The sequence below is a fragment of the Anser cygnoides genome, chromosome 12, assembly GCF_040182565.1.
Source record: "Anser cygnoides isolate HZ-2024a breed goose chromosome 12, Taihu_goose_T2T_genome, whole genome shotgun sequence".
NCBI classification, from domain to species: domain Eukaryota; kingdom Metazoa; phylum Chordata; class Aves; order Anseriformes; family Anatidae; genus Anser; species Anser cygnoides.
The window spans coordinates 6298524-6318186 of record NC_089884.1 but is presented as its reverse complement, the minus strand read 5'-3'; the positions used below and the strand labels follow the sequence as shown (position 1 = coordinate 6318186).

The following is a 19663-nucleotide window of genomic DNA, read 5'->3' as shown; positions in this document are numbered from 1 at the left end:
TTTTCATTTCCACGTTTGTACTAAAAAGAAATCTTTGGAAAGTGAGTGATAATGAGTATCAGCTAACAGATATGTGAAGCAGGGAATAAGTTGTGTCGTTTTATATATTTTGTTTTAAAATGTGAACTGAATAAGCCACAAAGTATGAAGGTTATGATTAAATTGCCAGTGCAGTAAATCCTGACTCCCATGGCTTGACGCTGGCTGCACAAAGGTGGCATTGTTATGCTGCACGGCGAGAACTCAGGTTCCCCACAAAGGTCAGAGGGGCTCTGCTGGATGGGGAGCCATGTTTTGCATTCACAGATAAACAAGGTTAGCATCTCGCTGGCCTGACAAAGAAACCCTTGCGTCATTTATACCAAAGGGGTGTGAGCAAGGATCTTGCACTTCTTGTGTGAAGCAGTAATGCTGGTTTGTGTTTTATCAGTGATTGATATCCCAATATTTAGCCTTTTGGAGAGGACAAAGACCCTTAGTAGAGCTAATACATTAAATAGTAGGGATTGTTGCTTTTGCTGGTGCTCCGACTTGCACTTGGTAGTTTAAGCTTCCTTTGAGGAAACAACTGTATAGATATTAGAGTGTGGGATCTACAATAAGAAAGCTTGATGTTAAACCTCTAAGATTTAGTATTCATATAAATATGCTTTGTATGCATTCATTAAAATAGGAAAGTAGTGCTACTTAGTAAACTCAGCTTTCTTTGAGTGTAGGAGTTGGAGAGAGGAAAAATGGTATTAAAAGGGGAATATTTTACTCTGCGCCAGCTCAGGGAGATTGCCACTAGCACAAAATCCACAAGGGGTAGAGTTGTAATGATGCAAAGCTGCTGCTATTTTCATTTTGCTATGAGTCTTGCTGATTCAGAGCATCCCAACGTGAATTACTATTAATATGGTCTTCTCAGTCCCCTAAGGGCAACCATTAGCAAAAGTAGGTACTGCTGCGCGTTGTGGTGTAGGGCAGCAAAACATACACTTTTTGGTGGCTACCTGGCTGAGTCTGGGCTTGTGCATACAGCTGACTCAGGGGTGGTTGAAGGCAGAAGCAAGGCTTGGTAGGGACAGCTAGAGATGGGGTTTGACATTAATGTGGGAGATCTGCATGCCCATGTTGTGCTGAGAAGCAAGGGGCCCTTACGTCCTGTCTTGCTGTGGGGTGCTCTGTTTTAGCTAGGGGAGCATCTCGGGTGCCTCACTGGAAGGTCTTCCTGGCTCTGGACCTGACTGTCCAAGGCTGCTTCTCACTGGGAAGTAGATGAAGTAGATCCAGATGACACTGCAGAAGTAAGAAATGGCTTGTATCATCAAACTTTTTTTTTTTTTTTAAAGAAGGTTTTTCTTTTTGCTTTGTTTTACTTTGCTTTCAGTAAGACAAAACCAAAAAACTCAAGTCCCCAATAAATCAGGATGAAATTGTTCCTAGATCTATTTGTTTCCTTGTTCAGCTGCTTTTGCACAAACCAAGAGAGCTTTTCCTTTTTGATTTGAGCTATGTGACTTTGAAAATTAAAAATGTTGGAATTGTGTACGTCTCTCCTGACCAAAGCTGAAAATTAGGATTTTATTAAGGAAAAAAAGAAAGAAAACAAGGAAAAAAAAAAAGCCTGCTTTTGTATGGGGTTCTACATGTAAATTAAACTAGCCATCAGGAAGACCTTTCAAAGCATTCCCTCATATAGAAACATCACAAATCCCTAGTTTTTAGTGGGTGTTGAATCATTTTATCGCATCTTACTAGACAGAAACCTAATGAATTCTGAGGGGCTGGTAATGGGGAGAGCAAGTGAAATAGTATTTCATTATCACAACATAGTGATAGTTTAAGGAACAAAAAATAAATAAAAATGGCAAAAGCTTCACTTTTTTTTTGGTTTGTTCCCCTATGTAAATCTCGAATGGTGAGTGGAAAACTGGATCTGTAGGGGACTGCTCTTGAACAGGATGATAAATTTGCACTTCTTTTATTGGGGTTAGCAGCATTGAGTGTCTCTACTTAAGCAATTTTAAAGGCTTTTTTTCTGAACAGTGTTGTCCAGGCAAATTGCAGAATATTGGGGAAGAGAGCCCAGCCCCTCAAAACCATAAATCAATTCTTCAGTGACTTTGTATTAAATGATAACCTTGTCATGTTTAATGTCACAACAGAAGGATCTGTGGAGGCACTTGCTCCTTCCAGCTGTATCTGGGCAGGTGAATGAGCCAAGTGAATCTGAACTTTTGTAAAGATAATGAGAATGGTCTTGCAAAATGTAGCACTACCCGATTTCTCTCTGCTGCTGTCTCCTAACAGCTCTGCCTGACTGCAGTGGAGTTGCCAGCCCGCTCTAAAGGTGTGCTTTTTTCCTTAGGCTTCTCCACGTCTGCTGAGACAATAAATGATAGCTTTTTCAGTCACTGATTTAGGGGTGGAATTTGTTTATAAATGGAGTAACGCAGTCTTTTATCGGAAAATAATTTCTGTGCTTGTGTAAAACGGTCATGCTACAACAATCTTTTCGGTATCACATTAAACGAGGTCTTTCCTGACTTGTGTGGGAACAGGATAGGGCCCTGGAAAGCTCACATTGCCTTGAGAAACCTGCCTTTGAAAAGAGCCACTATTAAGCTTTGAAAGAGTTAAGCCAATCCAAGGTGCTGTGAGCCAAAATTCACTTTTCAATGTGCTTGTTGTACTTAACCGTCAATCTATTTGAAAAGGAGAGTGTCCCAATTATTTAGACGGCCAAAAGAAACAACTTCAATTCTTTATCGCATAAATACACTTAAAAGCATGATTTAAAACAGATGAACAGAGAGCTGAATTAGTGTTTTGGTTTCAGGGAAGCCAAGTATGGGCCTCTTTGGCGGGGGCTGAGCCCGCTCTGCAGCACGGTCCCCGGGCAGGGGAAGCTCTTTGAAGCCCCTCAGTTGCCCTGGCACCGGTGCAGCCGCGCGGGCTCTGCTCCCGCACTACTGTTGCAGCAGCCCCTTGGCTCCCGAGGATGCTCCTCGCCGTTCCCTTTGCTCGTTACTTCTGAACTGGCTCTGTGCGCAGATAAAAGCGTGTAAGCTAGCTGAGAGCAGGGCAGTCGCTGCTGCACCTTCTCTATAGCCGGCGTTAATTTGGGATGGCAAGCACTGAAGTTCCTTTCCAGCTAATTTGTTCATGTAATTAAGTTAGCAAAATCATATGTTTTATTAATCTAATAAAATGCATTTCATGGTTTAGACTGTCTTTAATCCTTTGACCTTTGAAGTCACTCTTTATAGTCTTCAGATTGCAGTAATTTATTTTGGTTGTTTCTGTTGGGAAAACAGTTTAACAATCTGCTTTCGTTCCAGTTTTACATTTTTTTCCCTTAAAGGTAAATGGGATTAGTAAACATCTGCTTCTTTTGAATATTTACAAACTTCACAATCAAGATTTAACAATGCCAACAACATTAGTAGCTTAAATGCTTATAAATATTCACAGACAAATACATATAGCATTGAGATACACACTGCAGGTGTTTCTGATTTTTAAGAGTTTAAGATTTAGCTGGTAGAACAAGGCATATCTCTTAGGCAACTCAAAATATATTTGGAGATACGCTACATGGGCTTTTCAAATTCTAAGTACCTCAGTTAACCTACTCTCCCTACCTCCCAGGGCACTTTCAGAAGGAAAACATTTGCTTGATTGTATTAAATGCTAGAGAGAGTTTTGCCTGTCATTATAATTTCAACTAAAACACACTAGCACACTAACTCTATGCGTAATTAAATACATGGAGCTAAACTCTAAATGACATACTATAAGTTTATATTTGCCTGGCTTTTGACAATGGTTTAGGCTGATGTTTAGGGCTCTAGGTTTGAGAAAACAGTCAAGGCAGAAGTCTGGTGGTTGCTTAAATGCTGTTCAGTCGCTTAAGACCACTGGATAATGCTACTTCAGTTATTTTCTGTATTCATGTGTCCCAGAGGTAAGTGCTGAACATGAGGGGATTTTGCTCCTGATGCCCTTCGAAGTTTTTTCTTTCAAAGAATCTTTTCTTTGCTAACCCGGTGCAAAACGTCTCCATGCTGAGGCTGCCCTCAGAAACGTCTGGGTTCTGCCGCGCGCACACCAGCACACTTACCTCATTGTTTGCCATTTTTCTCAAAATCTGAATCGTAATTTGAGATGGGAGAAATACAAAACTAAGTGGCCCTGAGAACAAGCAGGAAATCCATCAGGCCTCAACTGAGTTGTCACTGGGCCCCCCCACTCCCATGCCTTCACGTGGGGTCAGTCCCCCCTCTGCTCTTGGCCACGCTTGGGACATCAGGAGAGACCCCAGAGCTCTTTGCTTGCTCTGCATTCCCATTATTCCCTATGTGTGCATGGCGAGGAAACATTTTGCCCTGACATATTTTGCACTCATGTTCGGTACCTGGACAAGGTGCTATGCATTGACGGGATTATGCGCTGCAAAGAAAGAAAATTCATAAAAATACGTGCTGTTTCATGGTGTGGTTTCTATATGTACGTATAGAACAGCAAAGAAGACGATCTCTTCCTCTTTTTATTTGTAAAATGTGTGAGACCTCAGGAACAAAATCCCTTTGCATCTCACATTTATTTACACTTCCAGGGTATAAGTGTATCAGTCGCAACCTTGGTTTGTCTCAGCCTTACAACGAGTTCTGCTCTGCTTCATCCTTCATCACTTTTTCACGGTGCTTCCAGCAGTGGCTGCATATGGTCTTAGCCCTGACACTTGTGCTCTTCACAATCAGTTCTTTAAGTCGTAATAATAATGAAATCATGCTTAGGAGGCAAACATTGCTCTCTCACCCTGTTCAGCCATCTGGCTTTGCTGGGGGAGAAGTAGTCCCAGCAAATCTACCGAGCTACCAGGGGTAGCATGCAGGATTCATTTAGGCTTTTCTCCATGTTTAAAGCAAACGAGGCTTTTCCCCAACAAGCTTAAAGCCTCCAGAGCCCTTGGTACAGGGTGAGGATGGCGTGCAAGCCCCGCAGGAGCGGTGCCCGCAGTGCTGCCTTACCGTTTTCGGAAGAAAAAACAGCAAAACTCACGTCTGGCGTTGCACCTGGACAAACACGATTTATCACAGCACCACCACCTGCCTCCAAGTGCCAAAAGTCTGTCGCTGTTTACCTGGACGTGACCCGGGAGTGATGGCTAGACAGCTGCTTACGGCCCAGACTTGTTTTCTCTCCTGTATTTGCCATTTCGGGGGTGCTCACCCGGCAGTGCTGATGCTGCACGGAGCAGAGGTCGGACTGCTTCTCGAAGCAGTTCTCTTTCCTAGGTAAAAAGTGCGCTCTTCCCACCCGTGTTAAATGTTTGGTTTAGTTTCAAGTGCGTGAGTTGCAGGTTGGTTAGCTGAGGGGTTTTTTTGCATGCTATGGCAAGTACGGTGCCAGCCTTTTGGGGACCATCTTACATCTCAACTGTTTTAAAAGGAAACAAAAGGCTGCTTGCTTTGTGAATGGAGAACTCAGATTTTTATACTAAAAAAGCAATCAAGTGGTTCATATGATAAACACACGTAAGTCCAATGTGGCAGCAGCGCTATGGTGTTTCTCATTAAAATCAATATAATTTCCAAAAAAAGATTCTGTCTTGCAAGTACGAAAGTTGAGCTCGTCAGCCATCCCTTCATTTCTTTACAGTATTGCGTTGGGGTACTGTGCCTTGCTTGAAAGGAGATGAATAGAATACGAAAAGTCCATTTTGTAGACATACATATATGTGAGCTAAAAAGAGTGAGCAAAGTATTTTTTGGCAAAGCCTATGTAAAGAGAGAAAGAAATATTAATAGTTAGAAAGCTAACATTTCTGAAGTGAAATTGTTGTTTTGCCTTTTCAGTTATCTACTTATCACACAAAAATAGCAACAATTTTAGCTCCCATTCTGTTTTGTCAAGACAGCCTGCCCACAGATTTTCTAGAAAATGTGGTTACCAGCTGGTATAGCAGTTCACAGTGCAATTTCTGTTTTGCTTCCAACAATCTGGCATTTCATATCTATATCAAGTCACAATTTACCAGGAAATATATATATATATAGAAAAAGGAGTTCTAAATCATATTAGCATTTCTGTTTTTTAAAAAGAAATCCAAACACTCCATGGAAATGAGCCTAAATTTCAAGAGAATGACTGTGGAAGAATAAATAATTTAGCTTATGTTTTAACCTCAAGTAAATATTTTTAAATGAACATGATCAAAAGAAGAAAAAATATTCCTGAAAATTTTAAAGTTAAATATTCACATGTTTAAACATCCCTGAATGATTTTGCATTATTCCTTGGGAGCTTTCTGGTCCTTTATGAGGTTTCTTTCTCTATCTCAGACTGACATAATTGGCCTCTGACCCTGCCCTGGAGCAGTACTGCAGAGTTCTTTATAATGTGTTTGTTTGCAGTTTAACTCCTTATTTTGAACACCTCTGGCTCAAGGTTACCCTAATAGAAACAGGGTGTCAAGACTGAGCAAGGGGAGGATGGATTCTCCCCCCTGCTCCTTGCAGGAGGGTTTGAAATGCAGGTCTTAATGGCTTCCAGGTGTACCCTGATGTTGTGCATATTTGACCATAATCCTGTAGAGACTGGGTTTCTGCCTTAAAAAATACAGCAAAAAACAAACTTTGAACTGTGGAAGATTAAATTGATAAAAATAAACTTAAAATAAATCAGCTTTTCTTACATTCCTAGAAGGGAAAATGGTTTAGGCTGGCTTTTTCTAAAGACTCTGTATTAGTTTTGGAAAAGTGTTAGTACCGCTAAATATTCTGACTGAAAACTGAAGGCACGTATTTCTCTCAACTTGATAAATTTTGCAGCAAGAAACACAACTTGAATGAATTCCTTAACAGCCCTGCAAGCATCTTCAGATACTCTGGAACTGTTTTTCTTGGAGGCTTCACATTTTAAAAGCTTTAGGTTGCTTTCAAGGAGTGAGTTAAAGTCTATAAAATTTGATTGTATAATGACTGTGGGCTCTATTCATAATATATGACCTATGAGCTGAAAAGGTATGCCTCTCACATTTTACAAGCCTACAAAGGTTTCCTGATTACTCATGAAACCCACCTTTCCAGTGCACTAGGGGATTTTTCTCACCCCTTGGTAATATATGGTTATAAAACCAAAAAGGGATAGAGACTTATAAATTTGTGTTTTTCAGGGCAAGGAGGGCAGATGGCAAATAATGTCTTATTTTCTTCAGACTGTGGGTTCTTACACCATGGCTGTAAGTCTTAGGTAGGTCAGAATTAGAAATAGGTGATGACTTCTCAATGTGGTATTACAGTTAACAAAATCTAGTCTAAACAGCTGTAAAACAGAGTGGTTGGACTGCACAGATGCACAGGAAAGGCAAATTATCATCGAATCGCAAAATAATTTAGGCTGGAAGGATGTGGTTCTCACCCGTCGGGGGCTGCTCTGCCCTTTAGGTTCTCTGCACGCGTTCCTCCCCTAATACCTGGTACCTCTTCCCTATCAAAAACTGCATCAGTGTTCTGCAGTCCCACACGCATGCTCTTTTGTCCCCATTACCTCCTCTCGTTAAGACTATGACCGCTAAGACAACATTTCCAAGAAGTGTGTACCTTCTAATCCTGCTTGGGTCAGGTGGATGTCATGTTCTTGTGTTTGTGTCTGTTTGCTGAAATCTGTGTCTGCTCTTCTACCTCGCTATCTTTGGAAAACAGCACGATGGACACAAGGGTCCAGATTAGTGTACTTTATCTGTTTTGCACCAGTATGCTGGCAGAAAACAGGTGTAAATCTACCTCAGCCAGTCATTTACACTGCTTAATGTCTCCAGAGTAGCTCAGGAGGGCCATAGCATATTGATATATCCAGTCTGAGAATCAGCTTTGCAAATAGCAGAGCTGGATGCTGCAGTTTGACTTGGTGGAGGAAGACAGGGCTGAGTCCTATCACACCAAGCCGAGCCTTGGTGGAACACTGACAACGCTGATGGGACAAGACAGAGTGCACTGATATCCTATCATTCTTCCAGTGGTAAATCCACACCCAAACATTGCTCATTACTTTATAGGGGCTCCTAACTTTCCTTCATCTTGGGACTGCCAAAGGACGTCTATCTATCTTCTGCTATTCTGCTCGTGGCCCTACTCTAGGTAACCCTGGGCTACCAGTTTCTGTACCATTACGGATGTAAGGAAGCAAAAGAAGGTACACTCTACTGACAGGATAGAGTAGCCTCACATAGTTATTAACTGAAGTTAGAAATATCTGTATTTCTATGTTTTGATCAGATGTCTCCACTGTTGACATCACAGTGGGTGACAGCTCTTTTGGTCCTGAAGAATCGCAGACAGAAGATACCGTTAGAGAGAAGGGAAGAGGGTCATATAGTTAAGATGAGCAAAAGGAATGTTTTTTGGCCAAAAAGCAGAGCTGAGAGTGCCACTGAAGTGGAGGTTGAAATACCCAACAGTAAGGCAGGGAGATTTTGCTCACCATTAGTGGTAAAGCTGAGCACTGGCATTGAGTTTTCCTCTCTATTTCACTTGATTAAAAATTTGGGGGCAGCTTTTAAAGCTAAGTGGAGCTGTCTAGAATTTTTATTCTCTTCGCACTTAGGGGCAACATCAGTTTTGCTTCTTTGTACTTCTCCATGGGAAAAAACTGCTTGGTTTCCAATTGAGCTTTTTATTATCACAGTCCAAGAGAGGGGAAATGAAAAATCATCTTAATTAAAAAACACTAAAGTCTCATGAAATACGTAGTTCTTGTTTTTGAAGTGCTTTGTCAGGAGCTGTCCACAGCCATTATTTTTAATTAGCTTATCTTTTAAATTAAAAATGGGTTATTTGCATTTTTGTAATGGGGAGTTGCTTGATCATTCAGTTCCCCTGTATTTTCATGTTATAAGATGAGCAAGTTACGCAAAAAAAGAATCCAGGCAGTTTGATTAAAAATACATCGTATCTTTTCTTCTTCTGTCTTACTTTAACACAAATTATGTGAATTTACATTGTTATCATCCTCAAAAAAATCTCAAAGTATTTTACAGACATTGAGAAAAGCTTTAAAAGTAAGTTTGGGTCCTGTGAGGTCATTTGAAAAATAGTTTCTCTTTCAAATCACAATTTGGGGTCAAAAGGCCAGAATGGGGGTGGGGAAGGACCAAAAACAAAAGAAAAAAGATTTAAATAGAAAAATTTTGAAATATTTTCATTTTTACTGCTACCTATATAAAATATTTTCCGCAATAACATCCTTTCTCAGTAACAAAATCAATGTTTTTTGCCAGAAAAAGGATATTTAAGCCAAATTTAATAAAAAAATATTTTATTAAAAAAAAAAAAGTTTGGTTTCCACAAAGTTGTATTCTGTAGTGAAGAAATCATAGAATCATTTAGGTTGGAAAAGACCTCTAAGTTCATCAAATCTAACAGTTAACCTTTCTATATCAAGAAGTTCACATAAATGTTTTTGAGGTGCTGAACACCAGAAAAAAAAATACTGTCTTCAGCTCAGATTCTATACTAGAGAGTCAACAGCACGGGAGATCAAACTCCTTGTGAATATACTGAATAAATTCACTCCAACTGACAATGAGAAACATCCCCATTTACCCTGAGAATTGGAACTTTAGAAACCTACAAGGGAACAATACCACATGCAGTGGAAACAGCCAGAGCTAAGGAAGTTTCCTGAGGTGGACTTTCCCCTGGACAACAGTGTCTACACCCTTATACTTAAGAAAATTTGCTTTGAAACTCTTAACAACCACTAGGGATCATTAATGTTTTGCTGTTTAGCTTGAGATGATAGGTACTTCCAGCTGTACATTGATCCTTGGAACCAGTGGCTTATCACTTCTTTTTTCTTTTCTGAATTCTACACAATCATTTATACAAAGTAAGAAAGTGTTATTCCCAAGTTACTGCAGTATGCACAGGGACCTGGCTTTAATACCTAAGAAAAACCTTTATGTGGAGGTAGATCAGGCATTTGCTATAGAATTTATTTACATTGTCTTTTTGTGTTCCTTTTCACAACAGTGCATGATCATGTCAACAACTCTTTGTGAATTTGCAACCTTTCTTCCACATTTCCTTATAATTATGTTTTTGAAGTTTAGTTCTTCATTCATTGTATCTATTTGCTCTGTTTACAATTAACTCAGATTGGGTTATCATAGAATCCTCACATCTGGAAAACAAGATCATCTTTTTCAAAAGTATGGCCCTTCATTCAGGAATCTACAAGTGACTGAAAACACGTCTTGGGTTCTGGTTTAGTACTACAGTAAAAAGGAGTATAATGTGAATTACACCATCACCACCACCAACAACAAAAAAACATTGGTGAACAAATAAATATGTAAATATGTAATATATATAACAAATGTTGTCAAATGTTAGGTTTCTGGCTAGTAGTCAAAGGCTGTGTCTGCATGCCTTTCTTGTAACTGTGGAAGAGCTATGCATTGTCTCAAAAGGACATTTACAGAGCTCACAAGCCCCATGTTGTTTGGGTGAGAATGATATAGAGGAAAGAAAGGGGAATATACTTAAAGCAAGTATTTTTCAATTGTTTTAAGTAGTAAAACAAATACTCAAACAAGATTTATCTCCATAATAGTCTTGAGCCAACTTTCCTGTTTCTTCCTTCTTGCTGCCGAATGGCATCACGAGGTAACATGTCATGAACTCACCATTCATTATTATTATTATTTTTGGAGAGACAGGGACTGGAGTTGTGGTTGTGGCAGGAGGAGAAGTACATTATTGAAATCACTTACAGTAAGCCCCCAGTTTTGAATATCACTTCATTTCCTAAACAGGAAGTGTCCTAGAAAAAACAACAAAAGAAAATGCAAGTGCAAGAGGATCTCAACCCATCAGTTGAAAAAGGGCCATTGCACAAAACTAGATGTTTTCTATGTGAGATTGCCTTTCAGCCTGAATTGTGAAAACCTATTTAAACTTCCTTTGTACAGCTTTATAAGGATGTCTCCTACTTAGCTATCAATGGAATATCAGCTGTATTCAGCAGCTCCTCGCTTGTTCCTGCCCTGGCAATAAAAACCCTCCAGTCCTGAGCACTTCTGATGACTTTGAACTCCATTTTCTAGCGTGAAGCTAATCAGTTCCTGCTTTTTCACCCTTCAAATCCAAGCCTTTGTGGCCATCTAAATATTTCTATTCAGGATTCTGCTACTATTTTTGGTAACTATATTATTGATGATTTTTCAAATGTAGGGTCAGCCTACAATCTGACCAGCAAATTTACATGTTGCAATGATCTACAATCAATTCTAACCAACTTCTGGAGTATTATAATTTGTAACTCAGAAAGGATTAAGCCTACAGGGTTAGGCAAACATCCCAAAGATTCAAATCTCATCTTGATGACTAAGAATAACCAGCTTCTGGCTCTTAGAAGGTTTTACATATCAACAAAGCTGTGCATTTGCATTAACGGCTATCACACCACAGGGGCCTGCTCGTGTTTATCTTGGGAACTACCAGAAGCTGAACATTTAGTTTAAATTTGTTTAAATGTGACTCCTGTTGAAATCAGTGGCAAGCTGTGTGCACATATGTGAGATAGAACTGTGCCTAAGGACTGTGTTTCCACCAGTTTTTCATATCAAGAGCTATGTCTTGGAGAAATATCAGGTGATAGATCAGAAAATAGCACATTAGCAACAAAAATTTGGTTAGAACATACATTTTCTGGGGTTGTGCTATATTCTCTGAGGGAGAGTAATAGTTACAATCTTGCTGGGAACTTGGGCCTGTGTTTAAAACCTACTTTCCAATTGACATCAGTGGTCCAAAAAATTGTGCCAGTGTGGGGGGCTGATCAGTTTTGTCCTTTATACAGCCCTCCACTTAAACATGAGAAAATGAGCGAGTGGGAATACATCCATTTTTTGGAGTCATTGAAATGGTTTGGGTTTTAGCATCTATGTTTCAGGTTCAATTTCTACTGCACTTGTATGTAACTTTTTGCTTCACCTAAATGTTTTGCTTTTTTGTTCCATAGGTTAACAAGCTGCTAGTCATATGCAAACCAAATTCCTCTTAACAAGCTGAAAAGCAAAATTGCTAAGAGAGAGTTACCAAAATTGTAGAGCTTCCAAAATAAGTCTTCTTAAACACAGTTTTTGAGAGCAAGGTAGAGTATCAGACCAGTTGTGCCAAAAACAGGTCATTCCATTTATCTACGCTGCTATTGCATTTTGGGTTCAATTTTGTCTGCCTTGAAGTTATTCTTTAAAATGGCGTCCCTCCCTTTCATCACCAGCAATCACTACTGTGTGTCTTTGGAAAGGTTCTTGTAAACTTGCTACTCACTGTAGTACATGATGTGCAATGTTTATCTCGTGTTTACTGTGCTCAGTTTCTCTTCGATGCAAAGGAATTTCCACATCTCACCTTCTGTTTACAGAAATGGTAATAGGTCCTGCAAGCAAAACATGCAAATGGATGTGTACATTTTTTCCACTATATTGTTAGTAACTAGAGGAAGTGGGAAGGTGTTTTGAATTTGCTCTAAATACCTGTTTCAATTTTTCAGTAAAAACATTACGCATGTGACTACCTTGACACCTAAGACAGGAGATGTCTTCGCTTGGTTTGTTTATGAGTCTTGTGATTTCTTCTGTTCATCCTTTCAAAATATTGTCCTGAAGAAAAATAAGAAATGTTGGGGCGTGTAGATACTTTTAGTTTACCCATTCCAGTACTGAAACTTCTCTGAATGAGGAGAAACATCATTATTTTGAATAAGATCACTGTTATTGCAAATATGAAAGCCTTTTTGGCCTACTTTCTTCTGTTGAGTTGCCCCCAAGCCCTAAAAGTAAACACCTATGTGAAAATCCTGCTCCAGACACACCAGTCTGCGAGTTTGGCCTATCTTCTTCTTTCACTTTAACTTTCATGTATTTCTTACCACTCACACTTTTAACTCAGGCAGCAACATTTTTTATTGTTTCTGCTTGGCAAAGTGAGGAATCAGCTCCCTCTGTAGAGCTGGCAGCTTTGATCTGGTGCAACTGCAATTCCCTTTTGTCTGGGTTGGGCCGTGCCTCTTCTTGCCTTTGTTGTTGTTATTATTTTTTAACCATGAAATATTGAGATAGAGTGACTGATTTGAGGCAGGAATCTTTAGGAGAAAAAAAAAATAAAAAATGTCTGCATTACGGGAAAGCACTTGAAGGACTTGACAACGTATTAATCATAAAGGGGAAGACTCGGAGAGCAGGTTCTCCCTATTTACGGAGGCTTGCTCTCTAATAGCATTTAGAAGTTTGTTTTACCCTGTCTCGGCGAGAAGAAAAGGCAGCTTTAACAATTCTGTCTCCCTCAGCAGTGCATTTGAATTTTCGTTGCCTCCCTTCGGCGTGCTGGTCAGAGGTCGCGAAGAGCAGGATTAGTTGACCTGTGTTGACAGAGTGGGTGATGGATGAGCAGAGCACAATGCACAGCCTGTTTGTACCGAAGTGGCAGCGATACGCACGCAGACTTACACCTGCGCTGAGCCCAAGAGAGCAGCTCCCATCATACTGGGTAGCTAAACCACAACTGGCTTCGTAATGGCTTGTGCATTGAATTCCCTCGCACAGTCCTGCGTTTGTTCCAGAGAGTAAGAGACTAGCCATTTGCTTTTTATTAACAGGATTTAGGAAATACTAAGGCTTAATGCAGTAGGGTCAAATGGCTTAAATTCTGAGTAATTACAGGGGATCACACTAAACAATGTTAAATCCACGATAAGGAGCACATCTTATGTTAAGAACTGGACTTTACACCCACCAGAACTTCCACCCCTGATTACTTTACTCCTGCTTATAATAATTTGCTTAACACTGGTGACACTTTCTGCAGGGGTAGACCTACAGATCCACTTCTGTGACTTATTGGGTAAATACACCATCCTGCAGGTTATGTACACAGTTGCTTTTCAATGGCAAAAAAAAATCATTTTGGCATTTAAAGTAGACCCAGAGGCACAGAATCAAGCTTTGTGGAAACTGATGTTTCGGATGAGCCTACATGACCACTAATCCATCTCCAGTTCAGACATCTTTTCCAGTGGATAGGCGCCGGCTAAGCTGTCAGTCAGGACAGGCTGCTGGAAGAGGACCAACACACACTCAGTTTCCCTTTCTCTTCCTCATTAGCAGTGAAAATCATCCATCATAACCAGGAGCATGGAACCAGCGACGGCAGATCTTGAGGGAGTATCTGCATCCTCTGTGTGGTGCAGCCAGCTTACACGCCAAGTCGAAGGGTGGTTTGAGCTTGAGCCAGTAGAGGCATCTGGTGTAGATCTGCAAGATTATGCAGGTCCATTGGCCACAAACCACTGTGTTGGGGCTTCACAGAGATTGTGGCCTTGATTATAGCCCATTAGTGCGAGTCATAACCCTGAAAGATATGTCAGGCTGGAGTAGAGTCAGACCTTTCAGAGCTCAGTGCACCAAGCTAGCTGGGTTTGTCTCAGTGGTTACAGGGCAGGGATTTGACACTGATGGCATAAAAATTAGTTTGGGAATCAATAGTCCAATTAAAATTAAACAACCTAAGAGATTAGAGCAGCTAAATTCACATTACTGTGAGCTACAAGATTTGCCAGGCTTCCCTAAACAGAAGTAACAGGGTTTGTTTCTTTGCTTTTAATGGCATTAGTTGTTCCGTGTATCCCGCATAGTTTTAGTGAAGCAGCCATTCAAGATGCATTCCAGTGTACACTTTTCTATTTGGGGGAAGGGAGGAAGTAATAATGAGACCTACATGGTCAGAGTTAGTCTGGAATTTACTTTATGAACAACATACAAAAATAACAATGTATAAAAATATCCTGCAACACGTCTTTATTTACAGTAGGGCTGGGAGGTCAAGACTGCTCTTTTCTGACTGAGCCAGGAGAATTGATTCAGCCACCACAAGGATTCTTCCTAGATCTTCAGGAATGCCCAGAGGCAACAGCAGGCTGCTGTGCAAAGCTCCCAACCTGTTTTGGACACCAGCAAGTGACTCAGGACCTGAGTTAGGGATTCTTTCCCCTTAGCATACCTATGTATGTTGCATTAACTTTTTCTAAATATGTCTCATTTTCAATAGACAGGATGTCAGATATCACACTCTTTATGAATTTGACATCTCTGAGCTGTCAAATCACTGTTAGAAATGAAGCTCAAGGTTATAATCCAGCTGCTGATAATACTTTCGTTTGCCACCTCTTGGTAACTGAGATATCACCATGCCTCTTCATGTGTGAAAAATAGCAGCTGCTTTGCCACTACTGGTTATATATTTATGGAGAGCAAGCAATAGACAGATTACTTTGTAAAAGCATCATCTCTGCTTCTGTTTACATGGTGGATTTTTTTTGTTGTTGTTTCTCTTTGGTCTTTTGTTTGTGAGAACATGGAGTTAAAAGAAGTTGCCATTAGGAAACAGAAAAAGAGCTGTGGTGGAACCTGTGCGTAGGGGGTGGTGGCCTGGCCAGTAACTGGGAAGGAGCCATTTCCAAGCTCCAGCACAATTTACACAGCTGTTTTTCCACGGCTCAGGGACTATGGTTAACAGGACCTTATGGGTGGAACTAACACTCTAATTTAGACAATCCCAGATATCTAATTTGATGCAATTCAGATGACCAAAGTTGGGAGTCTAAAATCTCTACACCTGCAATGAAGAGAGGAAAGTAGCTTTGCAAAAGGACAGAGAAAGAAGACACCAGTCAGAGCTCGCAGTAGTTTTAAATAGATGGTGTGAATCTCACCTTCCTGAAGCAAAGAGAAAAGGGGAAAGAGTTTTGTTGTAAGGGGTTGTTAGCAGAGAACAGGAAAGCTTTTTTTCTGTGTGGATTTGTGGGAGAAGCTGGACTTAGGGGGCATAAAATGCATGACTTTAAAAGCAGGTGAATATGTCTTTTGTTGGTTGCTTTTCCTGCATTTTGTTTGTTTGTTTGTTTGTTTTCAAGAGGATATACATGGTTGCTTAGGACAAGTTGCTTTGAGTGAGTTCCATGAGTCATTGGCTGAAGTTCTAGAAGAAATGTTTGTTTGTTTGTTTGTTTTTGTTTTGTTTTGTTCTGTTTCGCTTTGTATGTGGAAAGTCACTGGTTCTGTCATTGTAACACAGCTGCTGCACAGAGTCTGTCTGGTGCGGTTGGGTGGCTTATCTGGAGTCAAGATAGTAGATGTGTCACCCCATCTGCAAAGTCTGACCTGTAGCCCTAACGACTTTGTAGCAATTGAAATGTTACTGACAATGGATAATTAATATGGCTCTAACGGTTCTCAGTAGAAGACAATCATTTCTCGTTGGTGTTTCTGATCCTGTTCTGGAAACCTTATATGGCCAAGTGGCTAAATATGGTTTTGACCCACCCTTGCCCCCAAAGATGAATCTTATGGGCATGACTAAACTAATTTGTACACATAACAATTTTAAGAAGGGATTGATATCAAACTTGTGTGCAGATCTTTTGTATGCCACTTGAATGAGACATTTTGAAAGGTTTTGGTTTTGACTTGACAATAAGCTATGTGAAATCCTAGACTATGAAGCCTGGGATATATGTATAGGTAGGCATATATACAACTGCATATTCAGTAACCTAGGATGAAATCTCATCTTTTCTCATGCCATTGTCAAAATTGATATTGCCTTTACTGGAACCGAGATTTCATCTTTCATACTGAGGTAATTAAAATCAAAAACTACTTACTGAAACGCAAGCTTGACCTTACCCTGTTTCCCAATGCAAATTATAAGAAACAATGACCATACTTATGCATCAGTGCACATTATTAGAACTCATACAGGTAGCCCTTAAAACTTATTTAAGTTAAAACTGAATATGGATACCAACTTACCTTGATGCAAAAGTGGACATTATATAAGTTGATGTGGACAAAAGTACTGAAAAGATAAAAATACTTATTTTAATAATGACCATTTTAGCTCCTGAAGATTTAGTACTATCAGGTCCCTCAGAGATCTAACTTCATTTCTGGAACTGCAAAGAATTGTTGAAAAAAAAATATCAATCTATTCATCATTTATGACATTTTTCTATAGACACAGTTTCTTATTAATGGGAGTTCTGCCAGTCTTTTTGCTAAGTTTTATCTATTTGTTTGCAACAGTCTTATTTTAAAGATTACCTCTCTTTTAATAAAATATACAGTTGATCTCGTCTGAAGGAATATGATTCATGACTTAGGGAGACACTAGGGGACATAAGTTCCTGGAAAAATTGGATAGGTTTTCCTGCTTCTCACAGTTGTGAGTGGATAATGGCTATTTAGATCCTGTCATGTCTGTGGTTGCCAGCATAAATAATCTCCGTTTCCAAGAAATAAAATTCACATTACACTTTCAGTTGTAGAAAGCCCAATGTACAAGCTGTATTTTTAGAGGCAGAGCTTCCGTTATACATATGTCATTGTTTTTATAGAAAACAGTATTCCCTCTGACATTTGTAAGATACTGTCTATAGAGTACATGTCATCAGATCATCAGCCTCATATATTATCTTCCCTGGAGGAAATAATATATCTATCCAAATGCCGGTGACCACTCCCATAAGAAAAAAAATATATATGAAAACAAGAATGGCCATAAATGACCATTCCTGCAAAAGTCCTGGACATAAGAATCAGATTTCAAAGAACTTCATAAGTCAAAGCTGCTAAATCTGTGAATACACCAAGTATCATGCATTTGTCACAGAAACATTTTAGCAGCTCTTGATCCTACACATATTTCAAGAGAAAGAGCTTAGTTCTGGAGGCCTCAGAGTGGATTTACTATTTTTCAGTTCTTGTCAAGAACTTGAAGCTTAGAGGATTTTTTTTTCCATAAAATTAGTGGGTTTTGATTCCCTTTGTCGTTCAAGGAGAGAAGAAGGTACTTTTATTTATACCACAGCTTATCTCGCTTTAGGGTAAATGACTAAATTAGGTCAGATGAATAGTTCCCAAAGAGTGCCTTTTTCTCTGTTGACGTTAAAGGAAGTCTTGACATCTGCATTAGTCACATCTAAAAGTAGGGGAGACATTACTAGTCTCCCATGGCTGTGAGCTTAGCTTTTGTTGCCCTGAAGGCAAGAAAATAGCCTGACAATGTTGGGTAGAAATTGAGTCCAGCTGAAACCAGGTGGCCCTTAATCACTGAATCAAAAGAACTAGAGTTTATTCCCCTACAATGAGACACCAATGCACCTCTGCATGCCATTGATGATTCTTCAAATCTGTGGTGATGGTGCTCTTTGGAAATCCAGGAACATTTTTCACTTCCAATTACCACAGTAAATAGCTGTTATAATTATCGCCTATAATTTGTTTGGCCTTTTTTTGCCTCCAAGATGAAATTGTTGCTGTAGTAGCTATATTTAATGCATTTGCTAATAATAGTTTCTTTATGCCACGTTTTTGGGCCTATCTATATTGGAATTTTATTTTACCAGAGTAAGTGAGCAGAACCATTACTTACTCTTGTCAGATCCCATTTCCACTACATCGTTTCACTTCAGCCACCATGGATTTTATATCCATATTGTATGAACAGTATATCAAGTAGTTTATCCCTTTCTTGAGTGATCGGGATCTCAGGAAAAAGCCAACACTGTTCTGACATGTCATTTTCAAACATTTTTGAAATGGTTCACCATGTGATTCAGGTAGAGATCAGTTTTCAGTAATGATATGCATTTGAATTCATTTTTTTCCTGCGTTATAAACGCTCATCTGTTCAAAAGGAAACACATTAAACATCCCTCCTAGCATTAGACACATTGATTGAAAATTTGTTCTGAGTTGGTTTAAGTGTCAGTAATCTTGACAAGTTTTCTAAGAACTGATAAAATGAGTCCTTGTATTGCTGAAGTTTTATGTGGATAGAAGTTTATGCTTTTAACATTGGGATAACTGCAAGCTGTGCCTGCATAGACAAAGGTTATTGCATGTAGGGATTTTGAGTTTATTTGGCTTTTTGAACTACCTGGATATTAACAATCTAACCTATGCTGACTGTCTGAAGATGCAGCATCAGTCATTGTCATACAGAACTGTTAGGAATGATTTTCAATATTAATCACAGCAAAAACTTTAATTTCCTTCAAGGTAATGTACAAAATTGGGGTGTGTCACAGGAGTCTCTATTTCTACCATAAGCTGGGTTGAATGAGGGAGCTGCCTCTTTTCTCAGTGTCCCCTCCTATCCCTAAGAAGCTGAGTTTAAGCGCTGATTATACAATACATAGTTATATAGTGAACGGCGATACTTAAAAATAAGCTCAGTCATTTTCACTAAAGTTATGTGTAAGGATGGGTGTACAAAAAATGTGGATGTTTGCACTAATGTAAATGTGGGATTTGTCCACCACTGGCTATGGCTTAAGCCTCCTGCTTGCTTACCTCCTTGCACAGCTGGCTGCTAAAACAAATAGATTCACCATTTAACAGCAACTCCCAAAGTAGCTTCTTCTTGATAAAGCTACCGTAAACGCATGTGAATATTTAGGTATGTCTAGGTTATGGCTTTTTTGTATGTACAAAACCCCATACTCTCTGCCATTTAGTTTTGCAGTATTTTAATTTTTATTTATTTTTTATTTTTATTTTTTTTTACCTGTGAGTTCAGAGTGATAAAGGGAGTTTTTTTCAACGTGT

At 39.4% G+C, this 19663-nt stretch overlaps 1 protein-coding gene across 2 annotated transcripts in view; it reads left to right on the top strand.

Annotated features, from left to right (window-relative positions):
• Positions 1-19663, top strand: part of WWOX (WW domain containing oxidoreductase) — a 509406-nt gene that overhangs the window by 451419 nt on the left and 38324 nt on the right. The window lies entirely within an intron of this gene.